Source organism: Triticum urartu, chromosome 3A, assembly GCF_056163025.1.
Source record: "Triticum urartu cultivar PI428250 chromosome 3A, HENAU_Tu73, whole genome shotgun sequence".
Classification (NCBI taxonomy): domain Eukaryota; kingdom Viridiplantae; phylum Streptophyta; class Magnoliopsida; order Poales; family Poaceae; genus Triticum; species Triticum urartu.
In genome coordinates, this window is record NC_141875.1 from 34,371,882 (window position 1) to 34,384,653 (window position 12,772).

A 12,772-nucleotide genomic window follows, 5' to 3' on the forward strand; every position below is an offset into this window, starting at 1 on the left:
CTCAACTGATGGGAACTCAACCCGAAACAGTTTGTCCTCGATACTAACAAGTTCCCACTGGAAATCCCCAGGAGCTAACTCCTTGAGCCTCTGAACAATCTGTGCCTCCGAGACGTCTCCTCTGGAAACTTTGACTAACCCAGTCGTCAAACTCAAAGTCTCGTCAGGAACCTCCATCTCCGTTGGAGATTCAAATAAGGTAAGCTCAGCACAGTACACTCCATACATCATGAGTGCTGGTGCCTGATCTCTCAAAAACGGGCAGTCCCCCGAATCGTGTGCTGGTTTGCCACAAGTGCCACACAGCTCAGTAACACACTCAGCAATAAAGTGTCCCTTTCCACCACATCTATAGCACAACATTTTTTCTTTCTTACACGCCCACTTGGCCGCCCTCTCAGAGTCAGACCTGTCAATCACCTCTACTATCTCAGTCGACCTGGGCTCAGATCCGGGAATCTCAGCAGTGGCAAGTGCCGAGACCACCTCCATAGCTTGTCCTGACATAACCTTCTCGTCAACGGTCCCGTCAACCACCATCTGGTCAACCACAACATGCGGTGGCAGTCGTGGACAGTATCGGCCACCTCGACCCCCACGGCGACCACGATGACCGCGGAATCCACCCCGTTGTCGGTAGCCCGGGCCAGACGCCCCCTCAACAAAACCTCCTGGGGGCCCCAGAAGGGACGCTCCCCCGAGCCATCGCTCTGCCAAGCGTAGCCCCGACCACCGCCCGTCGTCGAGGACCCACGGTGCAGACCAGCTCCGTACGCATCGAACCCATCATCACCCCACTGTCCCTTGGGCGCGGCAGAAGCCGGAGGCGGCGGCGGTTGCTGCAACTGCACCGGCCTGACTCTGTTCTGCCGGGGCTTCGCGACGACGTGAGGCGGAGGGGCCGGCCTTGGATGCTGCACGTTCAAGAGCCCAGGCGCAGTCGGCCGTGGCATCGCGCCACCACGACCCGCCACGTTCATCCCGGTCGCTGCCGGCGCCGGAGGCCGAATCCTCGTAGAAGCACGGATAGAAACAAGTACGGCTGGACCAAAAGCGCATAGCTCATGAGCTTAATGAGCGCTCGATAGTTCGGCTCATTAAGCTCGTCGCTCGCTTCTTAATGAACAGAGCCAATCATCAATTTCAGCTCGTTAAGCTTAACGAATAAGCTATCAAGTTTCACGAGTAGCTCGTTAAGCTCGTTAGTAACACAACACATATTTTCATTTTACATGACAAAGTTTTCATAGCATCTCAACCCATCTATTCAATATAATCTACATAGGAGGCAACAAACTAGTGCATTTCCTTTTGCAGTCACCGTCTTAATTCTTTAAAACCACATCTACGCACTCATCATGTAGGCCTTAACACATTAGAATCTGTTAACGAGCGCTCACAAGCTTAACAAGCTTCAAACGAGCAGAGCCGAGCAAAGTTTTCTGCTCATTAATCTTAACAAGCTTAATGAGCCGAGCCTTAACGAGCCTGAGCTTAACGAGCCGAGCAGCTCATTAATCCACCACTAGATACAAGTCATCAAGTGTGAGTAGTCCATAACTGATTTTTCGCCTCACGATAAGGGCTTGAGGACCATCTTCAGGACTATAGTTCATTGCATGCCAGCCATAGGTAGCAGAACTTCTAAAATTTCATGGCATCATAAGCCGCATAAAAATATCACCTCAGACGGCTGCAGTCCCAAGCTACCAAGATCCCAGACTTTGTTCAGTTTTATGATGCTAATCCCATACCTCAACGAATCTGGGAGAAGTAAGCTGAGGAAGCACCAACTATGTACAACAAACTGGACCAACACAAGAATCATATCACCTAGATCCCCTGATATCAACACTATTTGCTGAACAACTAGGTACATCCAAAAGCTCTCGGTAGTTTTAGAACGAGGAATTTTTTGCAGTATTCGTAGAGCATCGATCAGAACTGGTAGGTCACCCAGGTCCCAGGCAATACGCCAAACAAAGTGTAGCACCATCAAACGAACAACATGTGTCATTGCCGGCATCCCATGGCAGCAACAGCAGTATACAGAAGGTGGCTCTGCTTGTCGCAAGGTGATGTTGACACCAGATTTTGGCACGGCGAAGAACTTAATTAAGATGGTCTCAAATGGAGAAGTGCCCAAAGTGAGAAAGTTCCGTATCGTCAAAAGAAAAAACTTTGATATTTGGGCCATAGTCATCCGGTCTCATCTCTAAGGCCGAAGTTGTGTTCCAAGTACTCAGATTTTGTATTCAGAACACTATTCGGCTGATTACGCCCCCAAGATGGCCTCACATGGGAAAAGTTTCTACAAGGATTGTCTTCGCCTCGTCGAAACGATTGATTTTGATATAAAGAACGTCTAAATCGGAGTTCGTATGCAAAAGCTAGAGCCAAAAATATGTGCTGCATAAGTCTTCCCCGGAAGTTCCGGACAAAACTTCCGGGGAGGTTCCGGGCTAAACGGAAACTTTACACGCGGTGCACCCCGAGGACTGGAATTTTAACATTATTTTTAGATTTGCGGGGCCGATTTCGACATCAAGATGATCTCGGATGAAAAAGTGATCAACTAAGGAATTTTTCTCCATTGGAAGATCTACAACTTTGCTTTTGGAACCATCGCGATCCGAAGCCATATGCGACCCGCAGGAGCTGTGCAACAGGGCTACTTGGTGTAATTTAAGCCCGGAAGTTCCGGGCTGACCGGAAGTTCCGGCCCTCGTGGTCCGAGTTAGGTTATCTTCTGATGTTTTGGATGGGATTTGAGGCATTTTCTTGTACGGAAAGTCCAGCCGCCTCATATATATGTAAGAGGTGACGTCCGATTGAATAACAACACACAATCGACATATCAATCTATCATCTTTTATCTTTACTTTTATTTCTCTCCCTTATTCTTCTTCCTCGTCCTTCGTATGTTCTTCTAGTTGCAGGGCGGCGATCCACGAGGCCCTAGGGGTGATCAGGTCGACCTAGGGCAGCCCATAGCCGTCGTGCGCCCTGACGGGGTCCCTCCCGGGCGTGTGAGGTTTCGGGTATACAAAAGCGCCTGCCGGATTGTCTTGCGTACCGCATTTTCGGCGGGTCTCCTTCGACGTGAGCTGCGGTGCATCACCCCCGGCGTCGAGGGTACACGATGACGTGTTCGTGTGCGAACACACTTTTTGGCGACTCCGCTGGGGACGAAGTGTTGAACGGTCTCCGGCCCGTTCTTGCTACGAAGATATTGTCATCTAGGGTTTGACATCTACAAAGGTAATATGAATACCCACTTCACTTATGTAGATGCAAATAATGCATATGTTGTTGCTAGATCGTCTAATGAGCATAATGTATCGGCTAGCCCTAGTTTTATCAATAATGTATCTAATTATGTGCAACAGCCGATTCAGAATAATCTTCATGCTTCAACTTCATATAATTTTAGCAACATGCAACATATGTATCCCAACTCCCATGCATCGGCAACCCCACAAATCTATATGCCGATGAACAACATGATGAGTTCGGTTAATCAAGTTGAGATACCCCATGTAGGAACTTCCAATAGGATGCAACAAAGTGTTTCAACTTTTTATTCATTGGCAAATAACTTGCAGTTTGTTAATCTAAACATGCCGGTGGATAGGGGAATTGGCCATGCCACTTGTCGTGGAATTGTCACGGCAGATGTCCTAGTGAGAGGACTTAGTCGTGAGGCTAGCGCATCTATGTGGTAGCTTGAGAGGGGTTGAGTGGGACGAGAGACGCGAGGTTTTACCCAGGTTCGGCCCCTCACGGTGGAGGTAAAAGCCTACATCCTGCTTCATTGATATTGATGATGATGATCACGATTACAGGGGTGCTCTATTTCGAGAGCTATTGACTTGTCTGTCTAAACCTAACTTGTCAAATCTGTCCCTCTTGGGGTACCCTGCCCCTCCTTATATATGTTGAAGGGGAGGTTTACATGACTAGTCCTATTAGGATTAGGATTACTCTATTACAAGTGGAGTCCTAGTCTTGCTTCCTGAATATTCCGTATGCTTTCCTCTTAAGCCGGCCCACCATAATACGAGCCGGCCTTCAATGAACCGTCTGCTTGGGCCACCGGGTCTTGTTACTCCTCTGCTCCACTGGCCGGGTCACTAATGAGTAACCTGGTTCGGCCGGGTCATCAGTGAGTGGAGAGATCCGGGTGGGTCACTTAGTGAGTCGCCAAGTCAGGGTGGGTCACCGGTGAATCGCCAAGTCCGACCGGGTCATACTTCCGGCCGGGTCATACCGCGGGTATATCCCCAACATTAGCCCCCAGTTTAATTTGGATTTATCCATGTTAAACTGATCCTGCAAAATAAACACAAGAACAAATTTGACAGGTTGTGATCCGGGTTAAAATTTCTTGTAAGCCGGCACCTGATCATCTTTAAGTCCTTGTCATTTCCTTCTTGATACATGCCCATGAACTCATAGCAAATCTTCTTTAGTAGATATGTTCAAACTTTGTGAATGCAAAAAATCGAGATACTTCTTTTGAGAAATCTGGGTCAATAGGCCAGCTTCAGAGTCAATTTGCTGACATTGGTCTCTTGTAGAGAAATATTGTAAGAAATAATCCACTTGAATCAGCTAAAGCGCCGGTTTAAAAAATACTAGTCTTGAAATACTCATCTGACTTTCAGCCGACTTGAAGATGTAAAACTTGCCGGTTTATCATTATCAAATTTGCCGGTTTACAAATATTGATGGCACCGTGTCATAATTGTTGCCGATGCCGGGTTATAATTATTGATGACGCCGGGCTATGATTGTTGCAGACACCGGGTCATAATGATTGGGGACGCGGGTCAATCTGATTTGCTCAAAACTGAGAATTCGAAAGTATTTCTCCTTATATCCGTGTTACCTGTAGCCCCCAAGTGCCGGGTTGTCTTGCTTGCATCAACCTGGGACTTGTAATTGTCTTATGCTCACAAAAACTTCAACCAGTGTAGCCTCCAAGGGTCGGGTCATTATGTAATAATGAGCGGGGACTTTGTAGATGTAGACTTGAGCAGCAACATGTAGCCCCCAAGGGCCGGCTCAGTAAGATAGTATTGAGATGGGACTTTATATATATTTCCTTGAAAAGAATACCATATGTTGTAATCCTCTCCATGGGGCTCGAACCCACGTCCATAAGGTTAAGAGCTTTGTACTCTTCCAACTGAGTAGTGGACCTTTCAATATCATGGATTAAACTTGTGTACCTTGAATTGTTGACAGGAGCAATTGGTAGCCCCCAAGGGCCGGCTCATTACTGTGTGATGAGTTGGATCTTCAATAAGGCCAGTAAAAATGACTTTGCATTAGCCCCCAAGTGCCATGGTGCATGCTGGCAGTGACATGGGACTTGCATATTTGATGTAATCTCAACTTGAATAATGTAGCCCCCAAGTGTCGGGTCGTAACCCTGCAGCGACTCGGGACTATTCCTTCCATTGTAGAATAAATTATATCCATTGATAAAATAATATCCATTGCGCTGAAGCGACTTTGAAAACCTCAATCGTAATATTGGCTATTGATAACCATAATAAAAATCCAGCCATGTTGGCTATTAAAGATTTGAATAATATAACCCGGTTTGAAAAACCGATTCCTGTGATATTGAATCGTACTGCCGGTTTAGGATACCTGTGCAGTAAGGGTGATAACCCAATCTTTAGAAGCCAAAAACTTCCAAATGTTTATGATTGTCATATGTGGCGACTTATCATCCAAAGTCAAGCCGGGTTAATCGAAACCACATTATATGCTTCAGATATGAACAAAAAGTCTCAAGACAAACCCAAAAGACTGTTTTCAAAAAAATTAAGAAAAATAGGAAGAAGAATTTGAGGCTCCTGATTCGAATACGATCAGTAAACCGGACCAAAGGGGTTAATCTAGAATTCGAATACGATCATGTAGCCCCCAGTGGCTTTGGCGTTGCGCCGATCAAGAGGGTACCGACAGCTATGTTCTCTTTGGTTCGAATACGACCTATGTTTGAACAGGAAGACCCCAAATGACCTTGAGAGGTTTTAACGACCCTGATTCGAATACGATCCAAGTCGGACCCAAAAGGAGTTAAGCTATGATTCGAATACGATCAAGAAGCCCCCTAGTGAGTTTGGCATTACGCCGATCAACAGGGTACCGACAGCTATGTTCTCTTTGGTTCGAATACGACCTATGTTTGAACAGGAAGCCCCCAAATGACCTGTAAATATGGCTATGAGCCGGATCAAAGGGTAATCATAGCTTAGCTCAATAAGACGGAAGCCCCCATGTGATATATTTCTGAGCTGTGCTCGCCGGGTGCCTATGTTTGAGTTGTGTTGTGCAACAAACTCTCTTTGGTCCCTGTAACTTTTTCTGAAAACTCGAACTTGCGAGAGATGAATTCTTTTTAAACCGGAATTTCAAACCGGATATTTAGAGGTTCAAAGCTTTGTGGGAGACATGTTTACCTTGAGCCGGATTGGAAACCAAAGCATCATCGTGAGCCGGAAATTTTCTTACGGCCTTTAAATTTTTACCAGCCTCCGGGACCGGGTTATCTTCCCTCCAATGACCCGGAGTTCTGGATTATTGATACTGGCCAATTTTGCCGAGTCATGCCATTGTAGCCCCCGAGTCTTAAGACAACTCGAGGAGTTGGCTTGAGATTCTTCATATTTAACCGTGATATAAACCGGTATGAGTTATTCAACAGCTCAGTGATATAATAGTCCCTTTTGTAGTAAACATCTTGTCCTGCATTAAAAACTTGCAAGCCAGAGTAATTTCTCTTTTTAAAGAACGCAATATGTAATAAAAATATATTGGATGGATTTCACCTGATATGTTAGACCAGAAATTATTCACCGCGGAGTTGATGATCACCACGGTGAAGCTGAAATTAACCATGGCCGAGTCGGCCACAGTGTTGTAAGCCGGTGCGGATGGGGAGAGTCGGCAGCGGCGTTGTAAGCCAGTGTGGACGAGAGAGTCGGCCGAGGCGTTGGAAATGACACAGACGCGGGCAAGTCGGCAGCGGCGTTGTAAGCCGGTGCAGACGAGAGAGTCGGCCGAGGCGTTGGAAATGACACAGACGCGGGCAAGTCGGCAGCGGCGTTGTAAGCCGGTGCAGACGAGAGAGTTGGCCACGGCGTTTTGAAACGGCACGGACGCGGGCAAGTCAATCGCAGGCGTAATTCTAGTGAGTTGATGTAGATTAAGCTACACGGGCGGCGGCTCACGCACACCCGTATAACAACAAGTGGGTGCGGATGCTAGCGCATGATGATGCTAACACATACTCCATAGGCATAGCCTGGCACCATCTTTATCATGAATCATCGTCCTGCACAAAATACATTACGGACCAAAGTAATTGTTCTTTGATAAAAACAATGTGTCGAGAAAATATACTTAGATGAATATCACCTGATTTATCCACACGACCGATGATCCATAAGTAGTGTCAGGAGATAACCTTTGAGAATTTTGATCATTGTACTTTGATAACTGAATCTCTGAAGGTGCAGTTGAAAGTCTTGAAACCTCTTCTCTGTTCTCATACTTGGAGTCAAAGGAGAATTTGAGAAGGTTGACCATACACAAGCTGCACTCCTTTTCTGATCATCTCACACAACCTACGATAACTCGACGGATTTCCGTACTGCTTGCAAAAACTGAAAGGCCTTGCACGTAGTCATGTCATACGGTGCTTTAAACACCTCCAACAATTGTAGAGGCTTGTCAACGGCTGTACCGCTGTAGTGTCGAAAAAATCAGTAGGCCGGCTCAACGTGCCCCCGCGGATACAGCAAAGACGGTTCAAAGCATGGCAATAGGGGCGGCGGCTCTGTAGTTGTAGGCCGGCTGGTTACTGTCTCGCCGGTTTAGGCCGAAGCAGAAAGACGAGAGCCAGCAGCGGCCTTCAGACCACGGCGGCTGATGGAACGAGGCAGACCACGATAGCGGAGCGGGTCCGATCAGCGCTTGACTGGAAACGGCTCGGAGTCTTCGTGCACCCATGACCAAATCCTCCTCCGAGTTGTCGTTGGTTTTGACTTTTCTCTTTGTGCTGATGGATCATTATTGTACTACCATCTCCTCGTGCTGATGGATCAACAGATGCATCACTTCCGCCTTCACATCTGGAAGTAGTAATACTAATCCTTCAAATTAGTAATTCCTTAAAAAACCGTGCAGACGAGGCCGCGGCAATGGTGAGTCAGAGCGCCCCACGACGTTTTAACAAGGCGGCGCGACAAGCGGCTTCAGGCAGGCGCGAGGGCACAAAGCTGAGTGAGGGGCAGCCTGGGACGGCGGCGGCTCGCGGCGACAGGGCCGGTTCAATCCGGCGGGTCGACGAGGTGCGTCCGCGGCAGCGGCGAGTTGGAGAGGTGCGGCCATGGCCGGTTCAGCGCGAGCACGCAGAGCAAGAGGAAGTGAGGGCGCTTTAAGGCGGAAGCGGAGCTTACGGTCGGCGACGAAGGCGGCCGCTGGCTCGCGGTCGGCCAAGGCGACTCATAAGCAGGGGCACGGCGCCTTGCAGCGAGAGCGACTCGGGACAGAGGGGCGCCTGACGGCTCAGTGGCGCTGGGCGTGAGTAAATTGCAGGACCATCAGGTTGCTTGATCGTGAATAAACTGCAGGACCATCAGGTTGGAGCTGTTCTGTGGCGGACAGGGTGTCAACCACAGCAGACCAGAAATACGTTGGATGACGGCTGTAGCGATGATCAGATCATATGAACTACGGACGCTACGTCTGGATGCACTGGAGTAGCGCTTTACGGTGAGCTTGTAAATTCCTTAGCCTTCACGTGGGAGTCAAAATAGCATCAATCAAGTTTTGGAAACCGTGCCTGGAGCTTTGCACATAGCAGCAGTATTGATGGTAGTAGTTGTAACACCAGTAATTTCGTTGGGGCAATCTGACCGCATCAATCTCTCTCCCAACTCTGACCGCATCAATATTGTAAACTCCCCGGACAGAAACGGAGACCGCTACAGCGGTTCTTCCACAGTGGAGGCGATCCGAGGCTTGGGCGCAGTGTGGTAACCGCGGGTCGGAGCAGGCGCTGATGCAAACTACGGCGGAGGCAGCGCTCGTTGATCCAGCGCTTAGTGCTTGGAAGAAGCGATACAGAAACGAGACTGAAGGGCGCCGCGGGCGAACCGGCAACGGTAGCTGAGGCAAGCAGATACCGCCGTAGGAAGGGGAAAAAAGTTCCGTGCGTACGGGCTGTAAATCTCCCCCCGTGCACACCCTCCGTGAGATGACGCCACATGGCGGACGGTCGCCTCCAAGGACGACAAAGATTTCTACCAGGAATTTAGTGCTACTGAACATACTGCGCGCAGAAAGATTGAGTAGCCTCCCTGTTGCAAAGGTTTTCATGAGCTATATGTTTTTCCCTGCAAAAATCATCAACTATAAAGTTGTAGCTATTCAAAGGCAAAACTGTTGTAAAGTATCAAATTTTTGGGATTGCTGATTCATTTGCAATATAAGTATTTTCCAAATTGCCTGTGCTAAAAAATTTCTCAGATTTCATAGTAAAAGATTAGCCTGACTTCCAGTGGCGGATCCAGGACCCAGGCCGGGGGGGCCTGGGCCCTGGACGTGAAGAAACAAAATTGCACTAAGTACATCATCATGGATACTGTAGAAGCACTATAGACGTACTGTAGCTAGCCTAGGGCCGGGGGCTTAGCCAAATCATGTGTCCGCCCCTGCTGACTTCATATGAAGTTTAGGCCTACACAAAAAAGGGTAGCATCTCTGCTTTTTTTTTGGAAAAGGGGTGATTCCCCGGCCTCTGCATCAGAAAGATGCATACGGCCCTCTTATTAACCAAAATAAAGTAGTGTCAACATGGTTCCAAAGGTCTCCAAATAATAAAAAACACAGACAGCTCACACAGAGCCAAAAAGGGGCTAGAAACACCAACTAGCCGAGAAAAGACGCCACAACCGGCTGGCTAGACTCACACAGATTGCGCATTCTGTGGTGCAGCAGTCTCAAACTGTTTTCATGCCGGACAGAAATATCCTTGAAGGGGTGGTCATCCTGCATGAAACACTCCATGAAATCCATTCCAAAAAATTAGATGGAGTAATTTTTAAGGTGGATTTCGAGAAAGCGTATGATAAGGTCAAATGGCCATTCCTCCAACAGTCATTGCGTATGAAAGGTTTTGATGAAGCCTGGCGCCGACAGGTTGAATCATTTACGCAAAAAGGTAGTGTGGGAATTAAAGTTAATGATGACATAGGTCATTACTTCCAGACACATAAAGGCCTAAGATAAGGAGATCCGATGTCCCCTATCTTGTTTAACATTGTGGTGGACATGTTAGCAATTTTGATAGGAAGGGCTAAGGAAAATGGTCAAGTAGGTGGATTGGTACCTCATCTAATTGATGGAGGTGTATCCATCCTTCAGTACGCTGATGATACAATCATCTTTATGGAGCATGACTTGGCCAAGGCGAGAAATATGAAGCTGGTGTTATGCCTATTTGAACAATTGACCGGGTTAAAGATTAACTTTCATAAGAGCGAGCTGTTCTGCTTTGGTAGGGCCAAAGATGAACAGGAGGCTTATAGGCAATTGTTTGGGTGTGAGTTGGGCGAGTTACCCTTCTCTTACCTGGGGATTCCAATCCACCATCGTAGGCTGACTAACAGAGAGTGGAAGTGCATCGAGGATCGGTTTGAGAAAAAAAATGAGTTGTTGGAAGGGTAAGCTCATGTCATACGGAGGCCGATTAATCCTGATTAACTCGGTGCTTACGAGTATGCCAATGTTTCTCCTATCGTTCTTTGAGGTCCCAGTTGGGGTTAGAAAGAGACTGGACTTCTATCGATCGCGTTTCTTTTGGCAGGGTGATGAGCTTAAAAGAAAATATCGGCTTGCTAAATGGGACATCATCTGTAGACCGAAAGACCAAGGGGGTCTAGGTATTGAGAATCTTGAAGTTAAGAATAAATGCCTTCTTAGCAAGTGGCTGTGGAAGCTCTCATTGGAGAATGATGCTATGTGGGTTCAAATCCTTCGCAGCAAGTACCCCCAAACAAAAACTTTGTCCCAGGTTACTGTCAGGCCGACCGATTCGCCTTTCTGGAAAGGCTTGATGAAAGTCAAACAGTCGTTGTTTAATAGGACGAAGTTTGTTATTGGAAACGGCACGAGTACACGTCTCTGGAAGGATACTTGGCTTGGCGAGACACCCTTGGCCATCCAATATCCGTCTTTATACCGTATTGCGCAACGACGTGAGGTGTTCGTTGCATCGGTCTTTCAATCGACCCCCCTTAATATTCAGTTCCGACGAACGCTAGCGGGCAATCGTTGGGAACAATGGCTCCATCTAGTTAGGAGACTGATGGAAGTCCAGCTTTCACAACAACCCGATGAATTACGCTGGAAACTGACTAAATCTGGAGTATTTACGATTAAATCAATGTATATTGATGTTATTAACTCAAACTCCATTCCTACGTCCAAGCATGTTTGGGATGTCAAAGTTCCTTTGAAAATATAAGTGTTTATCTGGTTTGTCCATAAACAAGTTATTTTAACTAAGGACAACCCCATGAAGCGTAATTGGACAGGACCTACTAGGTGTAGTTTCTGTGATCGGGATGAGACTATCAAACATCTCTTTTTTGATTGCCCGTTAGCCAAGGTACTTTGGCAGACGGTCCACATTGCTTTTAGTATCAATCTACCGAATTCTGTTTATGCGTTATTTGGGACATGACTTAATGGGATTGAACCTAACTTAGCGAGACATATTCGGGTTGGAGTTTGTGCTTTGTTGTGGACTATCTGGACTTGCAGAAATGATTTGGTTTTTAACAGAATATCATGTATACATTTTTTGCAGGTCATATTCCGAACTACGGCACTGATCCGTTCGTGGTCGCTACTCACCCAGACGGAGGCCAGGGAGCATTTGGTTACTGGGTCTTTCCGCTGGGAGATGGTAGCTCGGGATATTTTCAACCGGTTTGAATAACGGTCATGTAATAGGATAGGCACTTAGATTTCCTATCTATTTTTTAGCCAGCCGGTTGTGGGTAGCATCTCTGCTACGGTTGAATAGCAAATCAGAGAAGCTAGAGAAACAATAAAAAAAGTTAATTATAGATTTATGGCGAAATCAGATAACACATGCAGATTTTTGGCAAGAAGTCAGATAGATATTTGAAATTCTATTGTTTACATGAATTGGTCCTCACAATATCAGGAGACTCATTATACAAGCAGGAAGCTGCATCATGTTTGGTTCATTTTGCCAAAACATGAGCTCCTTCAGTACAAGACATATTTACATGACGACAGCTACAGAACAAATTTCACGGTTTTACATATGAATATATGATATCATCATTTTTGATGCTAGCTAGTATGGGATCGGTCTTGCTCTGCGCTCTTCATCCTGTTGATCAGCGACAAGCAATCTGATGCTATTTCCATTTGCCCTTCTGGCTGCTTGTATAGATCCCAAGTGATCTTAGATTATCAAAGCACTCCCTCTACCAGTGTCGGATGAGGGCGGGCGGGGGACGAAGCAGATGACGGTGGAAGCGAATGATCAGCTGGTGGCGAACGACGGAGACAACTGCGGCGGCGGCGGCGGCGGCAAGGGATGCAGCAGCGGCGGCGGCGACTTAGCCAAGAGATGCTTGGTCGCCTGAATCTGACTCTAGTCCAGATGGGGCAGTCCAGCCGAGCCGAAGTTTGAGAGGTTGCGGGCTTG